Consider the following 17,643-nt stretch of genomic DNA (forward strand, 5'->3'; position numbering starts at 1 on the left):
GCAGCATAACATAAAGAGTACTGTGGGCTCTTGTTATTGGCTATGGTATGGCAAGAAGATCAAATTGTGCCCTATTTTACCGCTAAATGAAGACACTCGACAAACCAACGGCATCATAAAGTGAAGTAAGATCTAGACTTTTTATAACTAGAATGTAATAGGCTGACCAGCGTAGTTGGAATTTTATTGCTTAAATAACATTCTTTTTGTGGACGTTGTCACGTAAATAATTTTCCTAAGTCGTCACCCAAGTAGTATCTATCCTGTCCCTTTGTATGAACCGAGCTAATCAGAAAATGAACTGAAAATGAAGTGAACATTAATTGATTAGATTATCAAAACATAATTTTTACAACTTTTGGACAACTATGTAATAAGTAAATCTTTGGCTGTAGTATGAATAATGACAGAAATACGATGATGCAAAAGCCAGTATTAATTCATTTGCTAAAAATACAGTAAATTTCATAAGAAAAAATTAGTAGTAAAACTTTATGTAACTTGGACAGTAACTTGGACACTAATTTCATTGTCAAAGCACAGTTATAATTTATAGTTTGTGGCATTATTTATAACTTTTATTACAAAGAAATATCAGAGGTAATGCTAGGTACATGACAGCCCTTACCAATGAGTAAATTCAAACAACCTTTCTGGTTGCTACAATTACGACAGCCAGTATCATGATGAGTAACGTAACAAAAAGTTTCAGTCCACACCTAGTAAACTATCCTACTTTAATTGATCTTTGAAAATTAATATAATATTTTGTATGTGTTTGCTATTTCATTATTATTTGATTACCGTGACATGTGCGGTGTGAAGTACTTGAAAGCGTGCGTTAGGTGCTGTTCCTACATTATGACGCCAATAACTATTCTTAAGAAAGATTGCTTACTAGTATAAAGTTCAGTTTCAATTTAATTATTGTTGTTCCGGTGAGGAACTGGCGACCGTTGGTTCTTTTCATTAATCAAAACTTTGAAAACCTTTTTTCCAAATTTTCTGCTAACTACTGTTAATTAAAAACTAGTTTATGTAATAAAGATATATAAAGTTAATCGAACTTTGTTTCTAATCGTCATTGCTAAAGTTCTGAGCAGTGATGATTCGGTTATAACTTCATCTACTTCTCTCGGTTTTGCATTATTCTTCGGAGTAGATGCCTTTTCCCCACAGATTAGGGACTTTAGGTACACAGTCACATAGAAAAGCCTAATTAGCAGGAGAGGTATGAGGGTTATACGTTCTATGACCTTCCTCCAGCACGAAACAGGGGCATGTATGCCCTGTTGGTACCAACCCTTGTCCTGGTGGCGGAGCCAGTGATTCACTGTTGAATCACCTCTTCATCGTCCTCACAATGTCTTCCACGAATGGCATCCTTTAATGGCCCAAACAAGTGGAAGTCCACTGCAACATGTCAGGTGTGACAGCTGTGGATGGTCTCCCCGACCGCTGCAAATCATGGAGCTCCGCCGAACCGCCTTCTGATGACCTCACCCTCTGTGCCAAGCGACTAACAGCACTTCTGTCGACAGCAGATTCTCCACAGACTTTGCACAAGCGTTTGTGAATATTTCCCACAGTTTCTTTCTCTGCATTGAGAAATTCAATGATGGCATGTTGCCTGTAACTTACATCACCTACAGACGCCATTTTGAAACTGTCCTGCAGCTACGCTAGCTGTCGGAAGTGACGGAAACTTGGCGCACTCACTCACGAGACTTCAAATAATATATACGTAACGTGTCGTGGCGCACTCACTCACGAGACTTCAAATAATATATACGTAACGTGTCGCATTCGTAGCATAATTTTCAGCTGAGGAAAAAAAATGGGGTGAATTACTTTCTGGGAAACCCTCATATTATCACACAACACACTTGTCATGCGGTGCAACCTATACAGCAGGGGCATAAAAACGTCACAAGTCTGTTTCTCTGTAATTATTACTGCTAGACCTTTGTAAATCCCTTTTGTGTTGATCCTGTCACGGCCAGCAGTCTGTGTGCCAAATTTGGTCGCTTCGAGTCCACGGGCATGGGGGAGTCCCAAAACATACATACATATTCTCAACTTTATATATATTAAGATTAGTCATTTCTTGGGCTTCGCCGAAGGTTGTCAAGATCACCACCCTTTTCCTCATCACACTGAGAATTGTCGTTTCCGTCACTGACATCCTCTATGCCACCCCCTAATGCCTCTTCGTTTCTATTCTAAACTGTTTTCCTTGGCCACCCATAAGAAGACAGTGTAATTTCAACCTGGGCCTTCTGCTTCTGTCGTCCATCGCAGATGTGTCAAAAGAAGGCGTGAAATGTAGGTAAGAGGCGCTGTAATGGCCTTTTCAACGTGTGTGGACAAAAATGTGGTGAATTTTGTGGCAATGTGACATCTTTTATTCGCTTGATATGTCAAAAGAACTTCTGAGTTTTGGCCTTTTCTGCACAAGTGTCAACACCTTTCTGTTTGAAGAATCATCAAGTCCGAATGTGACATCAGAGGGCGACCTGTTTTTGCACCACCACAAAAGAAGATTGTAGGCATCTTTAAGTCAAATTTCAAACTGACGTGCCTGAATGGGGCATAATTAGGGATTTTTGAAAAAGTGATCCTTTAATTCTGTTATGCGGTGTATACATTAGCCTTTTCCTTGAAGCTTAGGTGGCTTTCATGTATGTCACATATTATGACATCTCTTGGCACATCTTCTCTAATCCCCTCCCTGACCATCACCTCCTCATTTCCCTATCTGTCCATCTTCTCCTATTACCAGTCAGCCCATCTCTTTATCCCTCACATCTTGCTGCCTGTCTCCTCTTCCCCCTCCATTTGTTCATCTCGTCTCCCCTCTCTGTGCCCATCTTCTCCACCCCCTCTCTCCATCCACCTCTTCCTCCTCCACCCTCTCTGTAAATCTCATGACCCTCTGTTCCTACCCATCCCCTTCTGCCCCATTCCCTTGCTATCCATCATGTCCTGGCTCCCCTCTCTGTCTTTGCATCTCTTCCTCTTTCTTTCTCAAGCTTACCCCGGGCATGCCCATCCACACATGTATCCCCTGAAAAAGACGTTGATAAAGCAGGCTGGTACTAGTCCCACAACATGCGTCTCCTGCATCATAGCCTATACGCCAAGGGCTTGGACATGTAGGCTGCTAGTCAACTCCAACACATGTCCATTGTGCTGTGTGGCCTACATGTCGGGGCTGGTAAACTGTTTCTTGCCCCTGATGTATGTGCTGTCCTTCAAAGCAGTTCGGAAATGATGGTTGATGCTATTTCCACACAACACTCCCATTGTGCAGGGCAGTCTATACAGCAGGAGCTTGAAAAATTTCATGTCTGTATTTCAGTAAACATTATAGCTAGACTGCTATAAACCTACTTATGTTGGTAGTCTCAGAGCAATGAGTTTGTGTTCTGATTTGGCCTACTTTGTTCCAGGGGCCTGGGAGGAGTACTTACACTCTCTCTCTCTCTCATACATACACACACACACACACACACACACACACACACACACACATATTTCTTTCTGTCTCCTCCTATCCGCCTCTACCTAGTCATCTCCAGCTGTAACCTCTCCCTAAACACCTGTTTGTCCCCTCCTCTCCCTATCGATCTTCTCCTGCCCCCTTCTCCTTTCCATCTCATCCTGTGCTCCACTATTTGCCTCTCCCCTCCTTCCCCCTCTCTGTTCCTTTTCTCGTTCCCACATTTCTCCTTGACCACCCCTTGTGCCCCCTTATCTATCTATCCTTTTCTCTATCCATCTCAAGCTTCTTCAAGCTGTGCCCATCCGTACTTGTAGCCCCTGTAAAATAGGCCGTAAAACAATGCCGACACTACTCCCACAACACACCTTTCGCTCTGGACAGCCTAGATGCCATTGACAGAAAAGCGTTTTCTGTCCCTGATGTGTAGGCTGCCCGAAAACAGATCGATAACGCTGGCTGACACTACTCCAACACAACAAACCTTTTCTTTTTTTTAATTTTACCTGTGCAACGAAATGTTAAGTCCTTTTACACATTTTCGGTGCAATCAAACGCTGCACATGTGTTCACCTTCTTTTTCTTCATCTTGTTCGTCATGCATTGTCTCCAGTGAACTGTGGGCCACATAAAACATTTACTTATGGGAACTCTCCTTTCGAACAAGAGCCTTCTTCCTATCTTCTCAGTACTTTTTCATTTCCTGTCTCTGCTTTTGTTCTGGGTGAAGATCCTTTCACATATCCTCTTTCTTTCCTGAAAGTCCTTGAAGTTTTCTTATTTTGTTTCTGAATGTTTCTCTACTTTGAAAGTCTTATTTGGTTACGTTAATCTCTCCTGTTTTTTTGAGATCTCTGATCCAATTTTTTTACTGAAATACTGGAAGATTGGTTTATTTAAGCTACTTACTTTATTCTTTTCGCATACCCACAAAAACTGACTCGCCCACTCTGGATTGTGCCTGGGAATTTTTTGATAGAGTTCTTTGTAGTTGTTTTCATCTACAGTGTGACCCTAAATGTTTCGAAAGATTATCCTCTATTTTCTCTCCAATTTTTTCTTTTGACCCTGTATTAAGTGTGACAATGCACTCTATGGCGTAGACAGCTTTGTAGCTGTTTCATAGTGTCTGGTTTTCACATTACTGGAGTTTGATATTATACAGTAGATGTCCTTGGAGAGGTTATATGCCATCTCCATCTTTGGGAATATGGTATCGTTTGCTTCTTACGTGAGTCCACTGGTTCGAGAATGGATTCTCCGAACTATTTAAATGTACTAACTTTTTTTTCGGAAATCAGTTTTCAACGTTAGGGAGCACCTACGATATTTGTCAGATGTTATTTTTTGGATTGCGAGAATTGCAGGCTTGCTTTCTCTGATATTCTTACGAAGATGTTTATTTCGGGATGGTGGGGTACCTCAGTTTTATTTTTACGCATCCATCGTAGCAAGGTCCATGGTTTCACGATATAATTGTAAACATATTATCCTCTCCGATCTGTTGTGAGGGAACGATGTGTTTTTTCTTTTTGTATGTTAAGCTGTCTTCCTCTATACGGAGACGAAGACGACAGCAGAGACAACAGTTTGCGTTCATCAGCTCGTTTCTTTAATTAATTGAAAATGTGACACTCGCGGCTTTATATTATTCAAACCAGATTATATTCTTTCATTATAATGACAATTTTCAGTTGTTGCCACTTGGAGGAGGAGAGAATAAACACACATCTCAAAAGTTTTGCATCGCCTCGGTTCCGAGAGCCCCGAAACCTGTACAGAAAACTGAAATAGAGATCAACATAAACATAATTTCCGCCCTTTTTATTGCTCATGAAAACCATAAATTGCATGTTGTACCATCATACAGCGAAACTTTCAGAGGTTCTGGTCCAGACTGCTGTACACACCGGTGGCTCTAATACCCCGCAGCACGTCCTCTTGCTTTGATGCATGCCTGTATTCTCGTGGCATGCTATCCACAAGTTCAGCAAGGCACTGTTGGTCCAGATGGTCCCACTCCTCAACGGCGATTCGGCGTAGATCCCTCAGAGTGGGTGGTGGGTCACGTCGTCCACAAACAGCCCATTTCAATCTATCCCAGGCATGAAACTTCCTGGCAGATTAAAACTGTGTGCCGGACGGATACTCGAAATCGGGACCTTTGCCTTTCGCGGGCAAGTGCTCTACCAACTGAGCTACCCAAGCACGACTTACGGCCCGTCCTCACAGCTTTACTTCTGCCAGTACCTCGTCTCCTACCTTCCAAACTTTACAGAAGCTCTCCTGCGAACCTTGCAGAACTAGCACTCCTGAAAGAAAGGATATTGCGGAGACATGGCTTACCCACAGCCTGGGGGATGTTTCCAGAATGAGATTTTCACTCTGCAGCGGAGTGTGCGCTATCCCAGGCATGTTCGATAGGGTTCATGTCTGGAGAACATGCTGGCCACTCTAGTCGAGCGATGTCGTTATCCTGAAGGAAGTCATTCATAGATGAGCACGATGGAGGCGTGAATTGTCGTACATGAAAACAAATGTCTCGCCAATATTCTGCCGATATGGTTGCAGTATCGGTCGGAGGATGGCACTCACGTATCGTACTGCCGTTACGGCGCCTTCCATGACCACCAGCGGCTTACGTCGGCCCACATAATGCCACCCCAAAACAGCAGGGAACCTGCAACTTGCTGCACTCGCTAGACAATGTGTCTAAGGCGTTCAGCCTGACCGGGTTGCCTCCGAAAACGTCTCCGACGATTGTCTGGTTGAAGTCATATGTGACACTTATCGATGAAGAGAACGTGATGCCAGTCCTGAGCGGTCCATTCGGCATTGAGTCGGGACACGGCGTTCTGTGGCTGTACGAAAAGCAGTATTCAACATGGTGGCGTTGCTGCCAGGGTTCCTCCGAACCATAATCCGTAGGTAGTGGTCATCGAATGCAGTAGTAGCCCTTGGGTGGCCTAAGCGACGCATGTCATCGACAGTTCCTGTCTTTTTTATCTCCTTCATGTCCGAACAACATCCGCTTTGTTCACTCCGAGTTGTCTGGACACTTCCCTTGTTGAGGTCCGTTCCTGGTACCACGTAGCAATGCGGATGCGATCGAACCGCGGTATTGACCGTTGACCGTCTAGGCATGGTTGAACTACCGACAACACGAGCCGTGTTCCTCCTTCCTGGTGGAACGACTGGAATTGATCGGCTGTCGGACCCCTCCGTCTAATAGGCGCTGCTATGCATGATTGTTTACATCTTTGGGCGGGTTTAGTGACATCTCTGAATAGTCAAATGGACTGTGTCTGTGATACAATATCCACAGTCAACGCCTATCTTCGGAGTTCTGGGAACCGGGGTGATATAAAACTTTTCTTCATGTGTGTATAGTAACGTCTGGTTCTACATCTTTGGTAAAAACTGAAAGGTCATCCTCAAAAGATCAGTCAGTTTATTCTTATTCCTTTACGTTCTTGTCCTAACTCTATTTATTGATTTATTCTAGCCTTTTTAGTGCACTTTCCGATTCTCTAATGATTATTTCCAAAACTCAATTAAAGAATACAGGAGAGAGTCGACCCCTTATAGAACTACTAAATTCAAATGGTTCACAATTTCACATTAGAATTTATCTTAAGAGTTAGTGTTTGTGGGGCTTTGATAATCTAATTAAGTATATTTTCTACCTGAAATACTTAGAGATTAGGTTTGGTTATTGGGAGGAGGTAGGTTTCCCTGAAATTACACTGCCAGGAATACTGCAGCATCTTCAAGGACAAGGTCATTTTACTGACGAATGAGGTGACACGTAGTTCCTCATTGTAGAAGTATGTGATCGCAAATTCAAACCAAATAAAACACTCATGTCACAGTGAAGGGTGCCCAAACGTTACAATCAATACACAGTGTACTCCCCTCACCCCCCTAGTGGGAACGCAGGCATGTATTCTCGCATACAAACGGTCATAAAGGTGCCGAGTGGCACCCTGTCATAGATTGTCCCAAATCTTGCGGCTTTTGTTGCAGTTCAGTAATGGTTCCTCCATGCACTGGAGAACGAGTAAGTTCCCGCTTCATCATGTCCCATACGTGTTCAGTTGGAGAGAGATCTAGTGACCTTGCTGGCCGGGGCAGTTGTTGTACTCTACGAAGAGCAGGTTGCCTCGCACATGCCATACGTGTACGTGCACTGCCCTGCTGAAAACGCACCCCACCTTCCTGTCGGGATATGGCTGTAACACGGAGATAACAACCTGTGCAATGTAGCGGCCACTGGCTGCTTTGCCCTGCAGAAACATCGAATGTGACCGAGAGTTGTAATTGATGGCCCCCACACCACGAAGCCTGGGATAGGACCTGTGTGTCGTTGGTGAATGCGCCATCCTGAATAGGCATCTCACTGTCGCTATGCCACACACGTGTACGCCCATTACTCGCATGCATATAGAACCTACTGCCATCACTGAAGACAACAGAACGCCATTCCACTCTTCAGCCAAATCTTCCACGAAACTAGATTAGGCATGCTTGGCAGTTACGTGGTTTCAGCACTCGCCTGGCTGGAGGCACACGTGATCTTAATCCTGATGTAAGGAGCCGGTAGCCAGTGATCACTGATCACTGATGACACCGCAGGTGCACCACATGCCCGGATTTCGTCCCTGGATGACGTTCGATCGGCACCGCTGCTCGGACGCTGCGTCGATCTTGAAGTGCGTCTGTACTAAGCGAACTCCCAGGTCATTGTGTACCATGTTCCACAGACCGCTGTTGAAAGCAGCGACACACCATCGGTACGTTATGTCCAACATGTGCAACAATCCGTCGATACGGTCGTCCGACTTCCCATTGACCCACTATACGATCCTGTTCACATGGCTGAAGCTGTTCAACAGGGGAACGTACTCGTCGGTGGGGCTTGTAGCCCGGAATAAATGTTAACAACATTGATCATCTCTAAACTCAGCACAGCTACTGCCTGCAGGGTCAAAACAGGCGGTGCACAGAAAGGCTTCCTCAGTGTCATCTGATTGCCGATGACGATAACAAATCACTAATACTGCACCCCTCAGTATGCGCATCATAAACCCAGATGCCATTAAACACAGTGCTTGAGGATATTGCATTTACTTTACGACGGTGTATTAACACTGTTTTATTGCCTTTGTTGTGGAGGGGCTTAATTAGTCAATACAGTACTTCCCTTCTTGTGGTATTTCTTCCGACCCCAAATCTTTAGAATTCTGTTATGGAAGATCCCTTTTAGGTTTGGACCTGCTGTTCTCTGCATTTCTGTCAATTTGCCTTCTTCTCTAGATACTTTATGACTTTTTAGCCTTTTGATAATTTTTTGGAAAGACGAAGAACTCATATTTTGGATTTCAGATTGCAGGTAGGTCACCTTTTCCTTGGTTCTTCGCAGATGAGCAGTTCTTGAAAGTAGTCACCCAGCAATTCACAGTTCTCTGTGTTGTTCAGTACTAATTCTCCATTTTAAATCCTGAAGCATAAAACTGGAGACTGATACTTCCGCTGCTCTTCCTTAAATGTTTGCTACGGTCGCAGGTTCGAATCCTGCCTCGGACATGGGTGTGTGTGATGTCCTTAGGTTAGTTAGGTTTAAGTAGTTCTAAGTTCTAGGGGACTGATGATCTCAGATGTTAAGTCCCATAGTGCTCAGAGCCATTTGAACCATTTGAACCTTAAATGTTTTGTAAAAGTCTTGTGTTGTTCTTCTGAACGATTCTTCAATAAATTTTAACTACATCATGTTGAATATTCTTCTGGCATTTCTTAATATTTTGGCTGTTGTTTTCTGTTTTTCTTTGAAGTTTTGATTACGTTCTTGAGTTACGCTACTACACTTTTTTCGTTTTGCCGAGAACTTCATCACAATCTGCGTTGCACCATCTGTTTCCGTGATCTTTTCAGAGGGACAACTTCTTCGGCAACTCCTGTAACTTTCCTGTAAATATGTGCGTAGTCTTCGCTGTCAGATTCTTCTAGTTGCTTGAACATAAGAGTCTTTTTGAAGTCTTTTTGTCCCTGTCTTCTGTACTTTTTGCGTATTCTTGCTTATCTTTGCTTGAGAGATAATTCGGATTTATATTTCTGATGGACATTACTTCCCTTCTCGATTTGTCATTCACAATTTCTCTCTGGTTTGGCTTGGAATTTGCCACATGGACTATTTGACTTGGTGATCTCCATGTCTTCTGTATCTTTGGAAGTTTTTTGAAGTAGGTCGATATTCATTTATATTTGAAACCCTTGCGTATCTCTGTGATTCTTATGCCGTTTTCTGTTTCTCTCTTACTGTGTGTGTGTGTGTGTGTGTGTGTGTGTGTGTGTGTGTGTGTGTGTGTGCAGGATAATCATCTACAATATTTTCTTTCCCTATTTGAGCGTTAAAGTCCCCCAACAGGATTTTTACATTTTCATTTAGTATTTCAGATATTTCATTTACACTTCTTTCCAAAATGTTTCTACTTTTGCGGATTTTTTGTCTTTCGTCTTCGTTGATTGGGGGACCATTAGTGTATAACGTTTATCTGTACACTTGAAGGAGAGAGGAACTTACTGGCGGACTTTTTTTTTTGTTCTATGTACACAGAATGCAGTCACAAGTTTTTTCATATTTCTTTCACTTAGTTTGCCTTTGACAATTCTGTAGTTTTCAGAGTATAGTATGCTGTGGTCAGTGAATCTTGTTTCTAGTACTTGAATGGCTTCAGATGTTGAATTATCGCTGTGAAAGGCAGGCAGATACCGTGTACTCGCGGAGACAGCGTTTTCAGCACCTGACAGGAGTATGGAAGAGGCCCCATTGTGGGTCTCCATTTGGACGGCTGGTCGAACCATGCAGTATCCACGGATGTGACTGTAGTCCAATGTTGGACTCCATGTGAACCTGAGGGCAGGCACACTCGTCGTCAAGGTTCCGTAAGACCCGTCTGACCACCGGAAGTAAGGATCACCATACTGTCCACCAAGTGTATCTAGCCCCCTTAGAGAACGCGTTCTATTCCTTTAATAAACCGCATTAGTATTCAACACACTTCGCTGTGGGGTGGAATGGCGGACCCACTTCATTTCATAACTGGCACCTTTTCCCGGGCCGCCTAGAGAAAACCTGCGACCACCCGTACCCTAAAAGCGCGCCGCCCTTCATTATACCTCCGGGCCAGTCTCTGGCGCGTGAGCTCTGTATTTTTCTAGGGCCCGTCTCCATTTCTCTTGGATAACCTTCGGCGTTACTTTATCGGAGAGGTCATTCACTGACCACAAGTTAGCCAAAGGAGAGTTAAAGGGACAGCCCAGCATCAAGGATGCCAGGGTAGCCTCAATATCTTCATAATGAGCAGAATTAAAATAAAAGTTCAATCAGGGATTCGATTAATTTCACTTATGATGTGAATGAGCCTGGAAAATAATTAGGGCAAGCTTAAGATCGTAATTAACCCTTTACGCAAAAGATGATTGTGGAAAATAGGGTATGGTGGTGGAGTGGCGTATCGCATTTCCGAAGCATCATTTCTTAAATTTCGCGATGCAAATGCTGAGGCGTTTTCACTGACAATGGTCCATGGAGGGAGAAAGATGGAAAAATATATTAGATAGGTGACGAATAGTCAAGCCGGTAGTTACTGGCCTGCTAGGTACCAGGCATTCGAATCTTGAGAATGCGTCCACCACCACCAAGATGTAACGATTACCATTACAGGTTCGCAGCGAGGGATCTATACAATCAATAAATACCTTATCCATGGGACAAGTCTCCATAGAGGAGTATAAAAATCCCTTTCGAGAGTTCGAATTGGGCTTAGCTGCTTTACATTGCTCACATTCCTCCACTAATCTCCTGATGTACTTACAATGTAGGACAGTTGAGATACTATTTAATCTTCATAATACTGTCACCCCCCACCCCCAATCAATGAATTATGGAAGTACCGGAGCCGCGCGGGATTAGCAGAACGGTCTGAGACGCTGCAGTCATGGACTGTGCGGCTGGTCCCGGCGGAGGTTCGAGTCCTCCCTCGGGCATGGGTGTGTGTATTTGTCCTTAGGATAATTTAGGTTCAGTAGCGTGTAAGCTTAGGGACTGAAGACCTTAGCAGTTAAGTCCAATAATATTTCACACACATTTGAACATTTGGAAGTACCGGAAATCGCTGGCAATAACTCGCAAGACACAGAAATCTTGCCTCTTTGATCGCGTTTAGTCTGCTAACATACGATGCCTTTTTCCATGGTATATCCAAGCACAAGTTTACCCTTAAGGAGCCGTTACTTATTTTTTTGCAACGAAGGGTCTTGGCTCAGTTGTTTCCTTGAGATTAGCAAACAGCTCTGGAACTTCGGTGGACACTCCAATAAACCAACTCAAACTTTCTACTTCCCTTTGATCATAGCTTCTGCTATCACCCTTCCCAAACATCCGGAGCATGAGTGTGCTGTCCGATTCCCAGAGACTCGTATAAGTTTCACCGAGAAGCGAAATGTCGAAATACGAACCTGTCTTTATGGGACGAGCGAGCACCCAACTCATCAACTCATCGCCTGATTTTCGGTATCTATTATAAACTTCTGGTGCTCCAGATAGAATTTAAACTTTTCCAGGGCGAGGATCACCCCCAGGGTCTCCTACTCATGAACAGAATACTAGTACTTCAACACAATAGGAGAGAGGGCCCTCACGGCATAAGCATTACGTCGATGTTCACCCTGAACCGGTAAGAGCGCAGCAGCAACGCCTGATTTCGAGACGTCGGTCTGCACCACGAAAGGTCGTTCAAAGTCCGGGATGGCGAGGACGGGAGGATTTTTTAAGTCTACTTTAACAACATCCAAAGCTGATTGCTGTGTTACTCCCCACTAAAAGTTTTCACTCTTTTTGTGTAACTTATTCAAAGGGGCCGCCAAATGGGCAAAATTAGGCACAAATTTCCAAAAAAAGATTCACAATAGCCACAAACCAGGCCACTCCCTTTTTGGTCTGCAAGTCCCAGGTCCGTTCCCGACCAATCCTCCCCCTGGTAGCTGAACGAAACGAAATTTCCTTTCAGGCCAAATTTATTTTTGAGGGCTTAACGGTCACATCGGCGACGCGAAATCGAGTAAGAATCTCCTCGAAATGTTGTAGGTATTCTTCAAGGGTGGTACTATATACCACCACAACATCCAAATAGTTATACACTGGTTTAAATTGCTGAACTCTACAGGTTCCAGTCGGTGCAGAAAGTGGTAATGAGTTTAGAGTCCCCAGAATTATCTAGTAATACATATGATTGAGATCCAAGATGGTAAAGAAGCGAGCACCAGCGAACCAGGTAAAGCAGTGATGCGAGACCGGTAGTGAAAACGATACTAAGACAACCTCCTGATTCAGCATTCTGTAGTCCACTTACGGGCGATAAATAGATCCCTGACCCTTAGGGACGAGAAAGTGCAAGGAGAGGGGAAGCCCCTAATGACACCCTCCTGGAGCATCTGGCCCATTAACTGTTGCAATGCTTTAACCTTAGGCGGGTTGCCGAACTGGAATATCGTCAGTGAGCCGAATTCTGTGCTGAGTCATGTTAGTAACCCCTAGTTCATTAGTTAGAACATTCTGGAACCGACTGAGAACCTGCAATAATTCGTTAGCCTCAGCTTCCCCTAAAAAAATGGACTAATTCAATTTCAGAAACCCTCTACCGCAACGCTATTAACCCCTTGGACTGAAGCCGACCGTGGTGGCCTAGCGGTTCTAGGCGCTTCAGTCTGGAACCGCGCGACCGCTACGGTCGCAGGTTCGAATCCTGCCTCGAGCATGGATGTGTGTGATGTCCTTAGCTTAGTTAGGTTTAAGTAGTTCTAAGTTCAAGGGGACTGGTGACCTCAGCCGTTAAGTACCATAGTCCTCAGAGCCATTTGAACCATTTGAACCTTGGATTGAAACACAAGAACACAATTTGAAACGTCTACCCGAGCAAAACTTAAAGGAGAAAGCTGTATCGGCACATTTTAAAACAAACCCTATACATCAGATGAAATCACAAGCCGATAATACCTTAATGAAAAGCCCCTTAACCACCATGAAGTTAACTGGCCATGAAACCCATATATGGAAAGACTCTCTAGACAGCAGTCAATCACAAGCAACACCTGTCCAATGACAGTCCGACATCTCTGTAAGGTGGGCTGCAAGGGAAGAAACCTACAAATACCACGGTTTCATTATATAATCGAGCTGAGAAATACTACGGCCCAAGTTTATCACAATGCACACAGGATCGTTGTTCTAAGCCGCACAAGCGACAGGTAGAGATTGATTAACTACCACCCTAATATGATTACATCACCTAATGGGCGGTGAGTGCTTGTGCAGCTTACCCTGCTTCAGGCGTGGATTACATTGTATCGGACACGAAATACTCTGAACTACCGCAACGAAAATATGCCTCGGGCCTAAGCATACCTAATACCCCATCACTTTTCTTCTACTGAACAACAAGTGTTTGTTCAGCGGACTTAGCAATACCTTCGAACATGGCATCTGCAAAATGCATACTCTCAATCCTAAAGACCAGCTTATTTAATTCAGGAATGGTGGTGGGTTTGTGGAACAACGTGAGACGTGACTGATCTTCAGGCTTAATACCTTCCACGATGCTCTCAATAGCCCCTTCCTCTGTTGCAATGCGTATCCCAACAGTGCACTGTTGGAGTGTCTCAGTATGCACGTGTACGCGAACCCATTTCTGTAATATCTCCACAACATTTACGCTCAATAAACCCTTAGTAATTCAGTGAATTAATTGACGGATCACTCAGTGTGGAACACCCAGTGCGTTAGCCTGCTTCTCAAAATGCACCAATAGCCACAATACTCCAACCACCTGCTGTAACTCCTCAATCATAAATAAACCAGTAATTTGGCAAAGGATTCTGGCACCACCTGGGCTACTACTGGATTCCACACACTAGAAATTGACGTATTAGTCTGATCATGCACAGGGCTACCTTCTTCTATAGGGGACCGATAGTCCTGCCACCCCAACATATAAGACTAAGCTGTAACTCCATTACTTGGCTGAGCAATTGCTTAAGAGTGCCATTCTGTTTGGTAGTCATTTTTAGCTGTTTCAAATCACGGACTCTACTGATCCAGTCATTGATTTGGGCCTGCATCCTGTTTACTTGAATAAGCAAGGGGTTACTATCCTGTAAAAACTCAACGTTATCCCGCACACCAGAGAGCCATGGCACAATAAGATAATGTGGGACCTACCTCAATAATGCAGTCAGAAGTCAGATGCAATGGGCAGTCCAAAGCATTCCGCGATCTTCGCCAAGTTCTGCTACAGTGCCATCAACAGGTTGGCTCCACATTTTGAATTCGTAGGCCAGCTGTTTCTCCAGAGCGGTCAAGGTGAGACCTCCCCTGGTTAGCGACGGACCAATTCTATCATCTTGCAAAAATTTCAACAAGTTGTCGTAGCACACAACACCAAAAGTTCAATGCTCAAATTGTAACACAATGTTTAAGACTGTGAATGATGTTGCACAATTAATTAATACAACTCAGAACACAACCACGCTCTGCTACCATTGAAAATGTGGTGTCACCGCCAGACACCACACTTGCTAGGTGGTAGCTTTTAAATCGGCCGCGGTCCGCTAGTATACGACGGACCCGCGTGTCGCCACTGTCAGTAATTGCAGACCGAGCGCCGCCACACGGCAGGTCTAGAGAGACGTACTAGCACTCGTCCCAGTTGTACAGCCGACTTTGCTAGAGATGGAATTGACACATAGCGCTCTCATATGCCGAGACGATTGTTAGCATAGCCTTCAGCTACGTCAATTGCTACGACCTGGCAAGGCGCCATTACCAGTTTATATTGAGATATTAAAGCCTGTACCGTCAGACCGATGTACTCCAATTGTGGATTAAAGTTAAGTATTATATCAACTACGTACTTTATTTGCTACTATTAATTCCCTTAACTGTTCCAGACATCACGCCAGTCAGCGTGTAATAAAACGCGTGCATTTCGGCCTACTATAGCAACACAGTGTTGGCTCTTCTGCCAACACTTCAGAAAACACGTTGCATTGTTTTAACAAACCGCATTAGTATTTAGTACACCTGGCGGTGGAGTGAAATGATGGATCAGAGGGGGTAACATCAATAGCATCATTCATAGTCAGACAAAAAAAACACTTTATTTCCTAAAACTTGAGACAAAATATGACAAGACACATCAGCTTAATGCAGTGAAGTGATAGTGTCAAATTATTGCTAGAAAATCTTATTACAATTTTTTAGGTTATTTCTCATAAATGATAGAAGCTCTACTTAAGGTTCAGAATTATTTACAGCTGTTAAGTTAATGAATTTAACAAATGAAAATCAAACAAAATTCAGAATCCTAAAACTTTGATTTACATCAGTCGTTAAGTGCATTAACAGATGAAAGCTTTAATTCTTAAAAAACAACTGCATGAAGTGGCTTCGTAAAAATATCCATGATTAAAGTTAACAATATTAGATAATATAAAACAATAACAGAATGTTTATGCAAAGTGCCTAGTTGGCCAAGGTTCTGTACGAAGCCACAGTGACGTTGCAGTCAGTTAGAACATTGACGGTCGGCCGGAGTGGCCGTGCGGTTCTAGGCGCTACAGTCTGGAACCGAGCGACCGCTACGGTCGCAGGTTCAAATCCTGCCTCGGGCATGGATGTGTGTGATGTCCTTAGGTTAGTTAGGTTTAATTAGTTCTAAGTTCTAGGCGACTGATGACCTCATAAGTTAAGTCGCATAGTGCTCAGAGCCATTTGAACCATTTAGGACAGTGACGTAAATGCCCAGGGAACAACAGGCTGGTCCGCACAGCAAGGCTAGGTAACAACTGGCCAGACCATACAGAACACTACCGAAATCTGTAAGAAACTGAAACTCAGTTTAGCTTACACTATTACAGGCCGGTGAACACATAAAGCAATACATCGTTAGGGAGGCCCAGAGGGGGGTGTGATAGCAGAATGACCGGGCTCGACTGACAAGGCCTAATCCTATAAAAAGCCTTTTAACATTTGTCAGCAGCCACAATAAAATCGACCTAAGTATTAATACAAAAAATTGAAGAGATCATTTCATAACATGGCAGACAGCGATGCGGTTATATTAGTGTCCTAAATATTTCACCAAGTAGCACCAAAATTATAATTACAGATTGGTCGAATTTTCAGGGAACTCTTACTAGTAATAAGCAATTTGAATAATTCGGCCTGCAACTAATGGCCGTTAGGTAAGGGTAAACAGTAAACCCCTAGAAGTCATATTCAACACCATGCTCATGCCTGACCTGCGAGTCATAGTATACTGACAACCATGAACGCAAGGGAAACCCACAATATAACAAGCGGCCAGAAAGCTTAATCAGTACGCTTACTTAAAGCTGGTTATACAATTGACAAGGAAAGATTTCTAAATTTCAGTACTTTTAAAAATAACCCACAGTAAGACGGCCGTCACGGCCTGTACCGGAGTACCAATTTAGCAAGTAGAACAGCAATTTAAATTCACGAATTCGCCCGGGAATAGCACAATTTAGAGTAGGAACTGCATTTGACGTATTCTGGTAGAGTGTCTTGCGGTTCAAAATGGTTCAAATGGCTCTAAGCAGTATGGGACTTAACATGGGCCATCAGTCCCCAAGACTTAGAACTACTTAAACCTAACTAACCTAAGGACATCACACACATCCATGCCCGAGGCAGGATTCGAACCTGCGACCGTAGCAGCCGCGTGGTTTCGCACTGAAGCGCCTAGAACCTCTCGGCCACAGCTGCCGGCCGTCTTTCGGTACAACACACAGTAATTGCGCACTATTTGACCACCACAAGATTTACAGAAAAGATAAAAGTTTTAATTCACTGAGGCAAAAAGGGACCAACAGCCCAAAAGCAGCACGGAAAGCGCAGACAACGGACGCGGCTCAGTCACTCTCGCGTCCCTTGCATACAACCACGCTGGCCGCCCACAACACCTGCCTGCCCCAACAGGCTCATGGCTTCTTCAAATGACAACACAGCGCTCCGTGCCCACTTCCTTCCTTCGGCCCCTTACTGCTTGGAGCCAACCTTCCAA

This window comes from Schistocerca cancellata, chromosome 5 (genome assembly GCF_023864275.1).
Source record: "Schistocerca cancellata isolate TAMUIC-IGC-003103 chromosome 5, iqSchCanc2.1, whole genome shotgun sequence".
NCBI classification, from domain to species: Eukaryota; Metazoa; Arthropoda; class Insecta; order Orthoptera; family Acrididae; genus Schistocerca; species Schistocerca cancellata.